The sequence below is a fragment of the Aotus nancymaae genome, unplaced genomic scaffold, assembly GCF_030222135.1.
Source record: "Aotus nancymaae isolate 86718 unplaced genomic scaffold, 86718_ANA_hifiasm-v0.15.2.pri h1tg000077l, whole genome shotgun sequence".
Taxonomy (NCBI): Eukaryota; Metazoa; Chordata; class Mammalia; order Primates; family Aotidae; genus Aotus; species Aotus nancymaae.
In genome coordinates, this window is record NW_026988492.1 from 11806587 (window position 1) to 11822834 (window position 16248).

Genomic DNA, 16248 nt, shown 5'->3' on the forward strand with positions numbered 1-16248 from the left:
AAGGTCTGTGCACATGCAAAGTCATAGACGTGAAGTTTCTTTTCATCCTCTCCTCCTCCTCCCTGTCTTCTAGCTCTCCTCCTCTATCTTCTATCTCTAACTGCAGAAGACCTTATCTGTAGCAGATAGGTCACTGTAGCAGCAGCAGCACGGTGTAGAGGAAAGAGTGATTTGGAGTCAGGGCTGCCTCTAGATTTCTGTTGTGCTTTGCCACTCAGTGGTTATGTAAAAACAGAGCAGGTGACACCCTCCCTGAGCCTCAATTCCCTTAGGTGGGAGGGATCAAGCAGCACCTGCCCTGCCTCCCTGACCCAACCTTTCAGTTAATAGGCGAGAAAACAAGGCCCAGAGAGGCACCTGGCTTGATCTCATGACTAAGATCCTGTAGGGCTGAGACGAGAGCCTGGCCCTTGTATTTAACCCCTGCAGTCACAGGGACCCAGGAGGTGTCAGATATACTTTTGGGATCCAGGACTGTGCTGGCTGCTGGAGGAAGGTGGAGGAGGGTGGGGGGGGGGGAAGGCACAAGCTCTGGTGGAAGCCACAAAACAACAAGACACTTTCTCTGCTGTTGAGGAGCACGTTGGTCCTCTTCATCCCTCCCTCAGGAGTAGAGGAACTGCTTGACAGGTTCATCTTGCCCACTGCCCAGATAGAGCCAATTTGTCAAGACAGGGGAATTGCAATAGAGAAAGAATTTGATACACATGAAGCTGGCTAAACAAATGACCAGAGTTTTATTATTACTCAAATCAGCCTCACCTAAACTTTGGAAGCTAGGGTTTTCTGAAGATACTTTGATGGGCAAGGGGCCAGGGAATGAAGAATACTAATGGGTTGGGTCAGAGATGAAATCATAAGGCACCAACGCTGTCCCCTTTCAATCTCATGTTGAAATGTGATTCCCAGTGTTGGAGGTGGGGCGTGATTAGATCGTAAGGGTAGATCACTCATGAAGGAGATCCCTTTGGTGATAAGTGAGTTCTCACTCTGAGTTCACTCAAAATCTGGTTGTTTAAAAGTGTGTGGCCCAACCCGCCCCCCCCATCACTCCTGCTCCTGTTCTCACCATATGATACACCTGCTCCCCTTTCATCTTCTGCCATGATTCTAAGGTTCCTGAGGACCTTACCAGAAGCAGATGCTGGAGCTGTGCTGCTATAGCCTGCAGAACTGTGAGTCAATTACACCTCTTTTCTTTATAAATTACCCGGCGTCAAGTATGTATTTATAGCAATGCAAAAATGTCCTAACACAGGCTGCATGAGTCCTGGGCCATAACTCCTAATCTTGTGGTGAATTTGTTGGTTTTACAAAGATGGTCTGGTCTCCAAGCAAGGAGGGGGTTTGTTTGGGGATAGGCTGTTATCATCTTTGTTGCAAAGTTAAACTAAAAACTAAATTCCTCCCAAAGTTAGTTCTGCCCATGCCCAGGAACAAACAAGGGCAGCTCGGAGATTAGAAGCAAGATGGAGTTGGTTAGGTCAGATTTCTTTTACTGTCATACTTTTCCTATGTCAAATTTTTCTTACTGTCATAATTTTTGCAAAGGCGGTTTCAAGTAGGAAAATAACTTCGCTGAGAGTGCTGAGCCCTGTATTCTGAATCAGCATTGCCAGGAGCTTATGAGAAAGACCTGGGGCAAATCGCTTTGCTTCTCTGGGCCTCAGTTTTTCCCTCGCTGTAAAATAAGGTTGAACAAAACAGGCACTAGGAATCCTTCAAGCTCTAAAACTCTGTTATAATATTATTGAATCTAATGGTAGCACTGATCTTTGTTTCATTAACAGCAGCTCTGAAATGCTCATTTGCTCTAGGAACACTTTGCTTGCTGTAAGAATGTTACGACTTGTTATTTCTATCTTTAGTGATGGTATCTATGCAATAGGGAAAATAACAAAAGTTCTTTCTGGAAAAATTAAAAATTAAAAACAAAGGATCATTCATATACATGAACTCTGAATAAGCCATAAGTAGATTATTTGAAGCAGAGAGAAATAATCTATTTTCTAGGACAGTATAATCCCTTTTAGGTGAATTCTTAGTGTGATTATCAGATGATAAGTTCTTCAGAGTTGTTTTGCAAGTAAGTTATGCAAGAGGGGAGGTGGTGTAGTGAGAGGGTAAGTTCCACTGGTTGATAACACAATCCTCAGGTCAATAGCTTGGTGCACACCCATGTTTGCAGGAGAGCTTGTTCAAAAATCTTGGATTACATGATACAGGATGGAACTACATCAGAGTCAACCACCTAGACTAGGCTGAATTTTATAAAAACAGCTGCCATCACATAATGTTTGACATGTAAAGATAAGTACTAGACTGTTTCTTCCTTTGCTCATTTTTCCTTCATTTTGTGTAAGAAAAATGTCTTCATAACCCTGCCTACTGTTCACTTGTGTGGAACACATGCTCGGGAAACTGAGCCATAACTTCTAATCACATTGTCTATACTGCAAGTTTCCATATCTGCCCTCTTTCTGCTCCAAATGCATGCACACTTAGGGATTGTTCCGGAAGCTCAGTGATACTGTCTAGAGCAGTTCAAACAGGAGAACAAGTTGTTGTTTTTTTTTGAGATGGAGTCTCCCTCTGTCACCCAGGCTGGAGTACAGTGGCACGATCTCAGCTCACTGCAACCTCTGCCTCTCGGGCTCAAGCGATTCTCTTCTGTTTCCTCAGCCTCCCGAGAGGCTGAGGCGCCTGCCACCGCGCCCTGCTAATTTTTGTATTTTTAGTAAAGACAGAGTTTCACCATCTTAGCCAGGCTGGTCTCAAACTCCTGACCTTGTGATCCACCCGCCTCGGCCTCCCAAAGTGCTGGGATTACAGGCGTGAGCCATCAGGCCCGGCTGCTTTCTTCTATTTTTAATTTAAAGATTAGCATAAGTTTTCTATTTTTAATTAGAGATTTGAGAGTTCAAACACCTTTAAGAAAGGTTTTGAAATTAGAGGAGGGCAAATCAGGTGTCTGTTATTACTTGCTCTCTGCCCTCAGGCATTTTGCCCCAGGGGCTTGGGTGGGGCTGGTTTGGACTTGCCTCTGCAGACACACTGAACCTGCTGTCCAGGAGTTTCTGGTTCATACAGAAACGCTGTCCTGAGTTGCACAGAATCACTGGGACAGGTGTTTCAGAAAACATTCAGCATAGAAGAAAGATTGGCAAACATAGACAAAGAAATCAAGAGTCTTAAACACCACCCTTCAGGTAACAGGAAGGAAAATTTCCACTTTTGTTTGGAATTCTCAGGATTTTGGAACCTTTCAGAAGCAATACAGAAAAAAATGACAAAATAAAAGAAATAGACCGTTTTCTTTAAAAGGGAAAACGACTGTTGGCCACTCATCCTCTAGAGAATGGAGAAAATTAAGAAAATCAAAGAGCTTTTTACTTTTCATTTATATGCATGAGGAAAGCCTTAGTTTTATCTTGTTGCTTTTAGTGGAAGAAAGAAGTTTTCAAATTGTATCCACAGACTGACTTTTTGGAATAGACATAGCTTCCTTTGATTCTGTCAGAAAAGAATTCTTTTCTATTATAACTCTATTTGAAAGCAATATATTTTTAGCCACTAAACAGAACTTTTGGAGCTGTGATCAACTGGTTTTTGGAGCAGTCCACGAGTTCGGGTGTCTGTGTGGATGAGTTCAGGACACGATGTTCCGTATACGATACCCTGGCATTTGAGAAAACAGCAGAAGCAAGATGTCTCTCACCTCCTTCTTGCCCTTCTCCCCTGAAGCAGGTAATAAGGCCTTCACCTGAAAAGTTCCCACCCTATACCTGTCTTTATCTCTGAAGAACAGGGACACAGAGAAGACTCTGAACAAATAGGTCTTGCTAACTTTGTAACCACAGGACCAGCCCACACTGGGCCTGGTCTGTTGATAACAAAGTGTCAAGTTACTTTTTAGGTAAAGCAGGGCCAAAAAGTATGGGCATGCACCATAGACAAAGCTTTGACTCTAACAACACCTGGAACCAATGATTCCTCCCCTCAGAACGAAAAAGACCAGGACATGACAGAACCTGAGTGCTGGAACTCTTCAGAAGATCTGGGGTGAAAATCTGCCTCGACATCCCTGTAATGATTAATGTAAGAGTGCCAACTTGATTGGATTGAAGGATGCAAAGTATTGTTCTTGGGTCTGTCTGTGAGGGTGCTGCCAACGATTGACATTTGAGTCCATGGACTGGGAAATGACCCACCCTCAGTCTGGGTGGGCACCATCTAATCGGCTGCGATCATGGCTAGGATAAAAGCAGACACAGGAACGTGGAAGGACTTGACTTGCTGAGTCTTCCAGGCTCCATCTTTCTCCCGTGCTGGATGCTTCCTGCGCTCAAATATCAGACTCCAAGTTCTTCAGCTTTTAGACTCTTGGACTTACACCACTGGTTTGCCAGGGGCTCTCTGGCCTTCAGCCACAGACCGAAGGCTGCACTGTCAATGTCCCTACTTTTGAGGTTTTGAACTCAGACTGGCTTCCTTGCTCCTCAGCTTGCAGACTTCACCTTGTAACCATGTGAGTCAGTACACCTTCATAAACGCCCCTTCATATATACATCTACCTGTTAGTCCTGTCCCTCCAGAGAACCCTGACTAATACAATACCTTATCATAAATGGTCAAACTTGAAGCAATCCAATCAGACCCTGTCAAGCCAAGATTCCTAAATCATTTCCCATTCCCTCTGTTCCCTTAAAACTTGCCCCGAACACCACATCGCAGAGACAGATTTGAGCCAATCTGGCTGATTTTGCAAAAGCCTTTCTTTTCTCAAAGCTGGTGCCATGGTTGTTGACTTCTGTGCACATTGGACAGCGAGCCTGTTTTCTTGATAACTTCTCCCCACAGTTTATGAAAATTAGATCATTCCCCCTTTCTGCAATTATACTTCACAACTATCGACTGAATTATCCATCAGACTTAGCATAAAAATAACAAGCTTCTCTTTGTCTTTCGGTTTTCATTTCCTTATGAAGGCTCCGATGCTACTTAAAACTAACATTAAATAAAGTTGTATGCTTTTATCTTGTTAATCTGTTCTTTGTTATAGGGCCTCAGCCACGAATCCAGCCATGGGAAAGAAAGATATTTCTTTTTCCCCTACAGTATTTTCTTGTACTCAGGCACAGAGACTTCAGAACCTGAGTGAAAAGGCCTCCCCGTTAGCTGTAAATAACACAGCATAAAATAAGTTGTTTGCTCTTGACACGGAAATCCAATCAGAGCAACTCCAAGAGCGCATTCTCTGGTTAATCTGACATGACTAATTCAACTAAAGTGGATTTTAAAAAATGACTTTAAAAGTAGATTGCATCCCAATTGCTTCCATCTGAACCACCCTCATTTCCTGTTCCTCTGCATTTTCTATTCCTGCTCTCTCGCCTCCTAGAATTCTGACCTAGCTTTCCATAACACCCCAGTGAACTGGAGGAGCTTTCTGGGTAATTAGCATGCAAATGAGCATTTCAATGCACAATCATAGACAAGCCTTCAACTCTCCTGCTGAGGAATTGATTTTGTTAGAGGGCCTAGAGAAGGTGTGTTTTTCATTTAGACATGCTTGTGTGGCTATGAACACAAAGGGTAAATTCCATCTAGGCAGTAATTGATAAGGAAGCATACGTGAAATAAGATATATCACCATAGCAGGTTAAAAAAAAAATTCTGTGCTTTAGATTGGTCTGTTAGATGCTGGCTGAAAAACAAGGACATCTCAAGGAATATTAATTTTGAGCAATTCTTTTTTTCATGTATTTAAAATGCTGTTATAAAGGAAATTATTTTACAAAGCTTCAAATTACCTGCAAAATGACTACTAGAGAAGCTTATTAGATTATACAAAATTTGTTGTATCTAAATATGACTCCCTTAAAAATGAGAGAATAGAGCCTTTGTTCCTTCCTCTTTTTCTCTTTTACTGGAGAGAGGTTAGTAAAGGTTTACTCTGGTGACATTTGGAAATGACATTGGGCTTGCCATTTTCTTTGGTAAACAGTTCTGCTTGGAGTGCCTAAAATATATGTCCTTAAGGTCTGATATCCCTGGATTTCAGATGAGTTTTTAAAATTTGTTTTTTTGATGGTAAAATACTGTTCTTGTCTGTGTTCATATTTCGTGGCTGGGATGATAGTTTCTGTTATATCTGAATGAGACTGAGCAGGGCAGATTTTGCATCTCAGGTGTCGAGGGAGCTACAAGCTTCGGGAGCCATCTTTTGGCAAGAAAGTGGTTGCCTGAAATTTGAGCTCTCTGCCTTTTAAACAAGGAGAGCTGAATTGACCCATGGGATGGGGGAGGTAGGGAGGGGAGTTTTGAGGATGAAAACGCACCTCTTGTTAGCATCCAGAACTGTCAGAGGCCTGTGAACCAGAGCAACTCCATCTTGAATAGGAGCTGGGTAAAGTAAGGCTGAGACCTACCGGGCTGCATTCCCAGATGTTTAAAGCATCCTGAGTCACAGGATAAGATAGGAGATTGGCACAAAATACAAGTGATAAAGACCTTGCTGATACAGCAGTTTGCAGTAAAGAAGCTGTCCAAAACCCACCAAAACCAAGATGGTCACAGGAGTGACCTCTGGTCGTCCTCAATGCGCTACTCCCACCAGCGCCATGACAGTTTACAATTGCCATGGCCACGTCAGGAAGTTACACTACATGACCTAAAAAGAGGAGGCATGAATAATCCATACCTTGTTTACGATATAATCAATGAATAACCGGACAAATGGGCAACCAGCAGCCCTTGGGGCTGCTCTGTCTGTGGAGTAGCCCTTCTTTTGTTCCTTTACTTTCTTAATAAACTTGCTTTCACTTGACTCTGTGGACTTGCCCTGAATTCTTTCTTGCACGAGATCCAATAAGCCTCTTTTGGGGTCTGGATTGGGACACCTTTCCTGTAAGATAACTGTAAGGTTTAAATGAGGCAACTGAGGCCAGTTATTGGAATAAAGAAATTTAATCGGCTCCTGGGCGAGGTTCTGCGGTCAGACAGGAGGGGCCGGAGAAGTCGCTTGACTCCTTTTGGGCCTGGGGTTTTATAGGGAGTGGAGGCGTTCTGATTGGTTGTGGGGAAGCAGGACGTGGATGTGACAAGTTGCTATTGGCAGGTTGGCGGGATTTCTGGAGAGCGGGCCGCCCAGGGGGAGGGGGACCTGGACGGGGCAAAATGTTATTGGGCAGGTTTTCGCGGGGCTTCTTTTAAATTTTGGCGGGGTTTCCCAACGGTGGGCTAGGTGCTGAGTGCAGATTTGAGTGCTGAGTGCAGATCTGAGTGCTGAGTGCGGAAGTGGGCAGGGGAAAGTTATGTGGCAGAGCTAGGTGCTGAGTGTGGGGCTTGGTGCCGGGCGTGGAGTGGTGACATAGTTTCTAGGCGCAGAGAGGGGTGGGCGTGTCCGAGCTCCTGGCGAGGCGACCGGCCTTACAATAACTATGAGTACATCGTTTTTCTTTTTGTTTTTTTTTTTTTTAAGCCTATAAGGGGACGCAATGTTAACAGTAGTTAGTTACCTCTGGTCATGGGACTGTGAATGATTGTTAGTTGCTTCTTTATCTGTTTGTCTACATTTGACTCTACTATGAGGCTGTATTACTTGGAGAATCTTAAAGCATCAATTATTTTTAAAGCTCTCCATTCTGGAGAAGGTCGAGAGCTATCAGGCATGGAGCTAGCCGGTTGTCAGCAGGAATGAGCCCCATGTCAGCTGGAACCTTGGCCTGAGCTGCCCAACTCTGTACTGGCAGCCACCTGCCTTCTGCAGAGTTGTACTGGCCACAGCATGGTGCATCTGGGGAGTGTCTGCTCCCCATGAAGGAAATTTCCATTCTCCGTAAGGTGTCAGAAGAGCTGCCTCTGCTCCCCATCTTCACCTGGCAGGGCTGCAGTGCATTCCTTAGAGCTGCCCTCGACTGTGGTGCCAGCTTCCAGAACGGTGATTTATGGAACTATTTGGTGCCAGGTGATTTCTCATTAATAACCTGTCACCCAGTTTGTCATGGTTTGTGGCTGCTATTCCACAAAGCTAAGGCCTTTGAGAAAGCACCAGTGACTCAAAGCACAGGAGGAGGAAGGTCCAAAAATGCATCTCCCCAGTTTGCTTTTTACTGCTCAGCTTTCCTTTGAGCAAGGGGAATGACAATGCTAGGGACCTGGGAATGGTAGCTGCTGAAGATAGTGTGACTTCTGAGCACAGCAGCGTCCCCACCCCCTCTCCCAACATAATTTTCCTGAATAAATGCCTGTGTTCTATACTTCGGACAGGAACAAAATCTGCATATTCAGTAGGCCATTAAGTTTAAAAAAAAAAAGTCTTGATGAATAGACTGGAAACAAATAGATCAAAACACACATACTCTGTAGTTGATAGAAAAAAAATTTTCCTTCTTCGCTGTATCTTCCATATTGTCCATAACGAGCATGTATGTTTACCCATACGTGAATTCCACAATGAAAGAGTCAGTCATTTGGCTTCAAGTTTGTTATGCTTTCATGATACTCTCCTGGAAGGTGTTTTTACAGTCATGTGGTGGAGTTCATCCTTCTAGAATGAAGGTTTTGGAATTGAGAGGCCCCAGAGAGCAGGCTCTGATAAGCCTGTGGAAGTGTGTGGCAGGAAAATGCAGGGGACTGAGAGAAAACGCTGGAAGATGAGTTGGAAAATCAGCCTTGCCCATCACAGGGTTTGCCAGGGGTGGAACCTTGTGACTCAGCACATTCCGAATCTTAAGTTCAAACTTGAAGAGCAACCCTCCTCCTACACACCCTTCCCACTTAGCAATGCTGGAATTCCTAGAAAGCCCAGCTGTTGCCTAGAGCCCTAGAGATCTGGAAACAATGGCTCTTCTCAGCCCTTCCCTCACCTCTGAATTTCCAGGGCTCTAGTCTTGAGCTCTGCTCTTACCCTCTCTCTGGGAGAAAGGGGAGTGGGAGTCTTTGGATGTTTCACAACAGAAAGCCCCGATTCTGACACTGAGTGATTAAAAGTGATTTTTCTTTTTTTAAAAAAGAAGCCTTTTATCATCCTCCTAGGGCTGTCAAAAACCCTTTGGGCAGATTTTCCTACTCTTGTTTTTACATGCAAAAATGGGAGGTGTAGGGGAGGGGAAAAAAACCTTTTCCTTCTAACCATTTTATGTTCATTGGCTGAGGCCCTGCAAATTAGGAACAAAAGTTAGATTAAGTGAAAGTCATACTAATTTACTTAATGTAAGTTTTATAAGACATGGAAACTTTCATGAGAAAATGAAGACTCGAAGAAATGATTAAACATGAGCGTTTTTATGCTGAATTTGGTGAAGAGTGGAAGTCATGGAAAAGTGGGATAGGACAAAAGTCTATGAACAAAAGTATTAAACTGGAGGAAACTTGGCAAGATCTGTTCCTTCAGATTCTTCTCAGCAACGCTCTGTGTTCAGAAATACTCCTTTTCTCTGGATAGAGGTATTCCAGAAAAGGATCCTGACCCAGACCCCAAGAGAGGTATCTTGGATCTCACACAAGAAAGAATTCAGGGCAAGTCCACACAGTAAAGTGAAGGTGAGTTAATTAAGAAAGTAAAGGAATAAGAATGGCTACTCCATAGGAAGACCAGCCCTGAGGGCTGCTAGTGGGCAGTTTTTATGATTATTTCTTTATTTTATGTTAAACAAGGGGTGGATTATTGATGAGTTTTCTGGGAAAAAGGTGGGGAGTTCCTATAACTGAGAATTCCTCTTCTTTTTAGACCATATAGGGTAACTTCTGGACATTGCCAGGCATTTGTAAACTCTCAAGGCTGGTGACAGTGTATTTTAGCATGCTAATGCATTATAATTAGCACATAATGAGCAGTGAAGGTGACCAGGGGTTTCTTTTGTCACCATCTTTTGTTGGGTTTGGCCAGCTTCTTAACTACATCCTGTTTTATCAGCAGGGACTTTTGTGATCTGTATCTTGTGTTGACCTCCTACCTCCTCCAGTGACTAAGAATACCTAGTCTCCTGGGAATGCAGCCTATTAGGTCTCAACCTCATATTACCCAGCCCCTATTCAAGATGGAGTCACTCTTGTTCAAATGCCTCTGGCAGAGGGAGAGCACATGAAGTTCTCATCCTGCTTCAAGGGAAGATGAGAGAGACCTGTCTGCTTCTGCCAGTTTCTCAGATTCCTTTGGCTTAAAATATTCAATATTCCAAAGTGCCATGTTTTAGAGTAGCATGTTCTGAACCCCATCAGAGGACATACCTGTCCTCACCTTGGCTCACTCTTACAAAGCACAGCAAGAACGAGAGAGGAGAATTTCCAATTTGCTCAGGAAAGTGTCACCAAACCAAACTTGGGTCCACCTACCCAGCACAGCAAAACCAAACACTGACATTTGGATTTGCAGCAAGAGAAAATGAGGCATTTACTGCAGGGCTCCAAGCAAAGAGAATTGGCAGCTCATGCTTAAGACACAAACTCCCAGATGGTCTCTAGGCAAGGGTTTTCAAAGGCGGGAAGGCAGAGATTATAGGCAGTCATAAATTCAAACAAGGAGGCTATATGTTGGTTTGACCTAAAAGGCAGGACACCTGAACAGAGGGGGCACAGGCCATAAAGATCTTTTCTGATTTGCAACTGGTTAAAGAGGTGATGCTTTGTCTAAACATTTGGGATCAACAGAAAGAATGTTAGCTCTGGCTCGTGGAAGTGACCTCCTCCTGGCCCCTCAGGAAGAAATTTAGAACAAAGAACTACAGTCAGAATGCAGTCCTTAATTCCCCTTTATCTAAAGTGTACATGTCAGTGGAGGGTGTTTGTTTGTTTATTTGTTTGTTTTTTGAGACAGAGTCTCACTCTGTCACTCAGGCTGGAGTGCAGTGGCACCATCCTGGCTCACTGTGACCTCCGCCTCCCAGGTTCAAGCGATTCTCATGACTCAGCCTCCCAAGTAGCTGGGATTGCAAGCATGCACCACCACGCCTGGCTAATTTTTGTATTTTTAGTAGAGACGGGGTTTCGCCATGTTGGCCAAGCTAGGTCTCAAACTTCTAACCTCAGGCGATCCGCCCACCTCGGCCTCCCAAGGTGCTGGGATTACAAGCATGAGCCACCATGTCAGGCCTAGTGAAGGGTATTTTTCATTTAGTAGGATCTGGGATTCTGAAAAACAGCTCAGGTACATATGTTAAGATTTTTAGTCTCTATTGGAAACCCCACATTTTGTGACACATTCCGTGGCTATTCTTTTAAGTTACTATTATCTTCTTGCTTATCGAGTTGCTCATTTACTTCTCAGGGCTTTCTTAGGGACCTGGGATTTTCCCCTGAAGGAACTCAAGATTTTCATTTATTTCCATGCTTGGGGGTAGTTCCCAGCAGGCCCCTAAGAGAGCTCCTTGCTCCTTCTCAAAAGTGGCTTGGTCGACTGTTTTTACTTCCAGTGGAGCCCTAGCTAAAAGGAGGGAGGCTATGAATTGTTTCGATTTTTTTCCACAAGTTACCAATTTATTTTAGCTTTTAAAAATTAATTTTATTTTCTAATTAATAACTACAAGCTGTATATACATTCAGTGTGCATGTGGTAATTTAATATAGTCATATAATTTTTAAAGATCAAGTAAGTGTACTTGGGATATCCGTCACCTTAAATATTTGTCTTTTCTTTATGCTGAAACATCTGAATTATTTTCTTGTAGCTACTCTGAAATGTACAGCACATTATTGTAAATCACACCCTCTAATCTATCAAGCACTAGCTCTTATTTCTTCTATGAAACTATACATTTGTACCCCTTTATTTTTATGTCTGAAAATCTGGGTGCGTTATCAATCACAGATCCTTAGGCTCTCACGCAGTGGAAATTGACAGGAGGCTGAGAAAGTTTCCCAGACAAGCTTTTTTGGGGGCTTATGCTCAAGCACAAGGCAGATTCAGCATGGGAGCAAGAATTCGCCAGCTGGCTTCCGGAGGGTAGATCTTTGCAGTGTTTTAAGAAGGGTGATATGAAGAGCATGAGTATGTGAGTATCTTTCCACGTACAAGGTAGAGCAACGGGGTGCAGGTGCCGTGAGAAATCATGTTGGTACATACATTGCATGATAAAAAAATGACAGATCAGCCCCTCCTGGGGTGGGGATTTTAGTAGTATAATAAGGCAATGGTCAGGATCAGTTATTCTCCTGTGAGCGTGCAGATGATTGAGGTTCACTCCCGGGGGTAAGATGTCTGGGGGAATGCTGCTTATTTTAGTTTTCCCACATAGTTTGCAAGGCCTCATGGTCAGCAGGTATATATGGAAGAAATACATTAGTGGGTTGGTGCCAAGTCCTGTCCCTGTTTCTGTCTAACCAGGGAATGGAATTAATGGGCTGAGGATGGATGACACTTATCAGGGGCGTTTCTCTGTGTCAGGAACCATTTCCACTGCTTTATGTTCATTCATCCACTTAATTCTCAAGCAATCATATGAAGAGGGAGCTATCGTCATTGCCATTTTTCCAGGCAAAGAAACTGAGGACCAGGGAGTGACTTGCCTGAGCCCACTCATTTAGTAGCAGAGCTGGGATCTGAATCTGGGTCGTTGTGGGCAGGTGTGTCAGCTGAAACCACTGCACATCCTGCCTCTCACCATGGTGCTTGTGGAGGGTCTTTTTCAATTTTGCTCACATCTATATCTAGAAGTTTTTAAAAAAGTTTCTTTTAAGTATCTTTCGGGGACATTATGCTAATTATAATGTGCTAACAATTTACATCTGTAATTATGTATGAGGCTAGGGAGTGAGTGACTCTGTAGCTTGGAAGGAGATGATTCAGTTTATTAGTTATCGTGAAAACCACATTGCCAAGTCCGAAGAAAAGCAGTAGCATACCACCAGGGTACTGGTGCCCAAAGGAAAACCCATCATCTAAATAGCTTCAAGGCTCAGGGATTTTAGTGCTTGTTCCAGTGGCATAAGAACATAAAGGCAAGGAGGTAAGACAACCTACGCAAGTGCGTCCCCAAAACTTTTCATTTCGTTGTTTCACAAACAACAAAACTGGAATGACAGTGCCTTCAAGCCGATGGCATGTTGCAGCCAAGTTATTCAGTATAACATGGGGTCCCAATATTTCGTAGACAATTTATTTCATATATTTTTAACTGTCTTTTTTTATGAGATAGGGTGTTGTTCTGGTGCTCAAGCTAAGTGCTGTGGCTATGATCATGGCTCACTGCAGCCTTGACTTCCTGAGCTCAAGCAGTTCTCCTGCCTCAGGCTCTGAGTAGCTGGGACTTACAGTCATAATTTTAAAAAAAATTAAAAAATAATTTTTGGTGCCTGGCTAATAAACAAAAAGATATTTTTAGATGGGAGCCTCACTATTTTGCCCAGGCTGGTCCTCAAACTCCTGAATTCAAGATATACTTCCCCACCTCAGCTCCCCAAAGTGTTGGGATTACAGGCATGAGCCACTGCACCTGGCTAATTGTCTTTTTAATTTTTTTTTTAATAGAAATAAGTACATCTGTTAACGATGGCTCCAATTTTGTTTTAAAGAACAATCCCATATCCAAGGTTAAGTGTAAATATTGATACCTTAATCTGAGCAGAGATTTCTGAGTACACTTGACCTGAGGGAATAATTTGGAACTGAAAGGGCCCAGAATATGCTATTGTGGCATATAAATTATTTTGATCAGAGGCATTTGAGTCCCTGAAATCTGTCTAAAAGTAGAGCCTCTCAAGATAACTCAAAAGAACTCAATTATCTTAAATTCTTTCCCTGGGAGCAAACAGAGAAGACTGACTTAGGGCCAGAGGCTAGAAGTCAGCACCACACCTAAACGGCCATTGTGACAAAACCACCGTATCACCCATCCATTCTCCTAAGGGGCCATATATCTTTCCAAAAACTAATTTGTTTTTCCTAAGTGCCCCTTTTCCCCTCCTCTTCCCCTGTCAAGACTGTATAGAAGCCCCAAATTCTAACCATCTCTTTGAGTGACACTTTTCTCTGAACTCCCATAGGTACATGATTACGCCTGTCTTTTCTCTCGCTAATCTGTTTTCTGTCCGTTTAATTCACAGGTCCCCAATCACAGAATCTAAGAGGTTAGAGGGAACAGGAAACGTTTCCTCTCTGACAGAACACCTGCTAAGATCCATTCGGACCTTCTCTCTGGCAATTCCTAGCTCTTCTCTGAGTTCTACAGGCTTTTGAATCCCTTCTGCATGGTGTCTTTGAGAGACATCAACTGCACATGAAAAATAGTAGAACGTGTGGACCTACTCTCTACACATTCTCAGCCATGTTTCTGACTCTGAGGGCTCTGAGACTCAACCAGTGACAGGCTGAGGGCAAGAACTGGCTTCTCTCCTGCAATGATTTACTTAAAAGCTGTGCACTGTGATTCCTGGGGGGAGGCCATTGCCCTGCTCCCACCCAGCCTGCACTCTGGGGCCTTTGAGGAAAGTGAAAACATGGCATTTTACAGCCATGCCACAAACTTGATGGTGAGACTAAATCTAAGCCTAAAAGAAATCAGATGGTTGATACTAAGAGATTTACCAAGGCTTTCCTCGCTTCCTGATTTCCTTTCTGGGGACTTCATGTTAGTGAGTATATTCTCTGAATGTAATAGTTTAGCTGCGTCAGACACAGCAGACTTGAGTCTCAGGGCATTTATTTTATAAGGAAAATGTTTGAAAAGGGGCATTTTAATTATCCTGTAAATGTTTTTAACTCAGCAATAATGTTTACATAGCTAGTAATCATGGCTCTCAGGTATGGTGAGAGTTTTACTGTTGTTAAGTTTTGTGATACTCTTTAAAGTCAGCTAGGATGGGTTTTATATCACTACTGAGTGGGACTCTGAAGTCTATTGCTGGCAATTCTTAGCTTCCTTTTTATTATTTATTCTATTATTATCTTATTTAGCTAAGGAAAATAATAACTGCATAAAGAAAATCTCCACATTCAACAGTTAATTTTTCTTCTCATTCTAATCTTCAAAGGAGTAAATAATTGCATACAAGAAAAATAAGCTAAGCTTTCTATCTTGTAAGAGTCTATGGAACTAGCATATTTATCTCTCTTCCTCTTATTTGTATTAATAAAATGAGGCAAAAAAAAACAAGTTTCTGGAAAGCTAAATAAATGAAATCAGAGAGCTAGAAAATTGTGTATGCAGATAACGACTACCAATGAGTTAGCAGATAAATGACTCGATAATACAGATATAAATGCATTCATCTGGGTTTTTCAAAGTTTTTCTAAAAGTAAAGACTGTAGAATCAAAAGGATAGCTAGACACAAACAGATTTTTCAAAGAAAGGAACCTATAAATAAACTAATTGGACTATCACTCGATTTGTGTGTCAGATACGTGAGTACTTACAGAGGCCACTGTTTGCTTCAGCTGTTCTCATCAGTATGATTAACGACTACTTAAAAGTGCCTGATTCCATTTGTATGCCAGCTGTTCTTGTGTAAAACAAACTGGGACTTTCTCAAGATAATCAGAGCCTGACTGTCTGCAGGATTTGGGGGCTGATACCTTTGAGCTGGAAAAGGAAATTAATGACTTTTAGCTCATTGCTCAGAGGTCAGACCCAGACATTTGTGACTGAAATATACCTAAAGCAGATGCTGCTCATTGGGAACTTGTAAAAATGACTGCCTGCTCCTTTCCAAGTTCCAGTGGGAAGAACGATCTTAGTCTATATGGAGCCTTATACATAGTTAGCAGGTTAACAAGTACCCAAGTAATCTTAACTACATGAACAACCATACTTTAAAAGGTAGTAAGTCCGGGCGTGGTGGCTCACACCTGTAATCCCAGAACTTTGGGAGGCCAACGCGGGCGGACCACCTGAGGTCAGGAGTTCGAGACCAGCCTGGCCAACATGGCAAAACCCCTTCTCTACCAAAAAATACAAAAATTAGCCCAATGTGGTGATGGATGCCTATAATCCCAGCTACCTGGCAGGCTGAGGCAGGAAAGTCGTGTGAACCCAGAAGGCAGAGGTTTCAGTGAGCAGAGATCAATTGTGCCACAGCACACCAGCCTGAGTGACAGAGTGAGACTCTGTCTCAAAAAAAAAAAAAGATAGTAAGTATGCCAGTATGCAAGGGAGGAATTCAAAGTCACAGGCAAGCTCTGTCCTCCAAGCAGCAATACTGAGTCATATAACCATAGGACATAATGCTATGTCCTCTTAATGAAGCAGTCACACACAGGTAGCCAAGGTGTTAGTGATGGAGAGTGATTTCAGACATTACCTCGAAAGCCA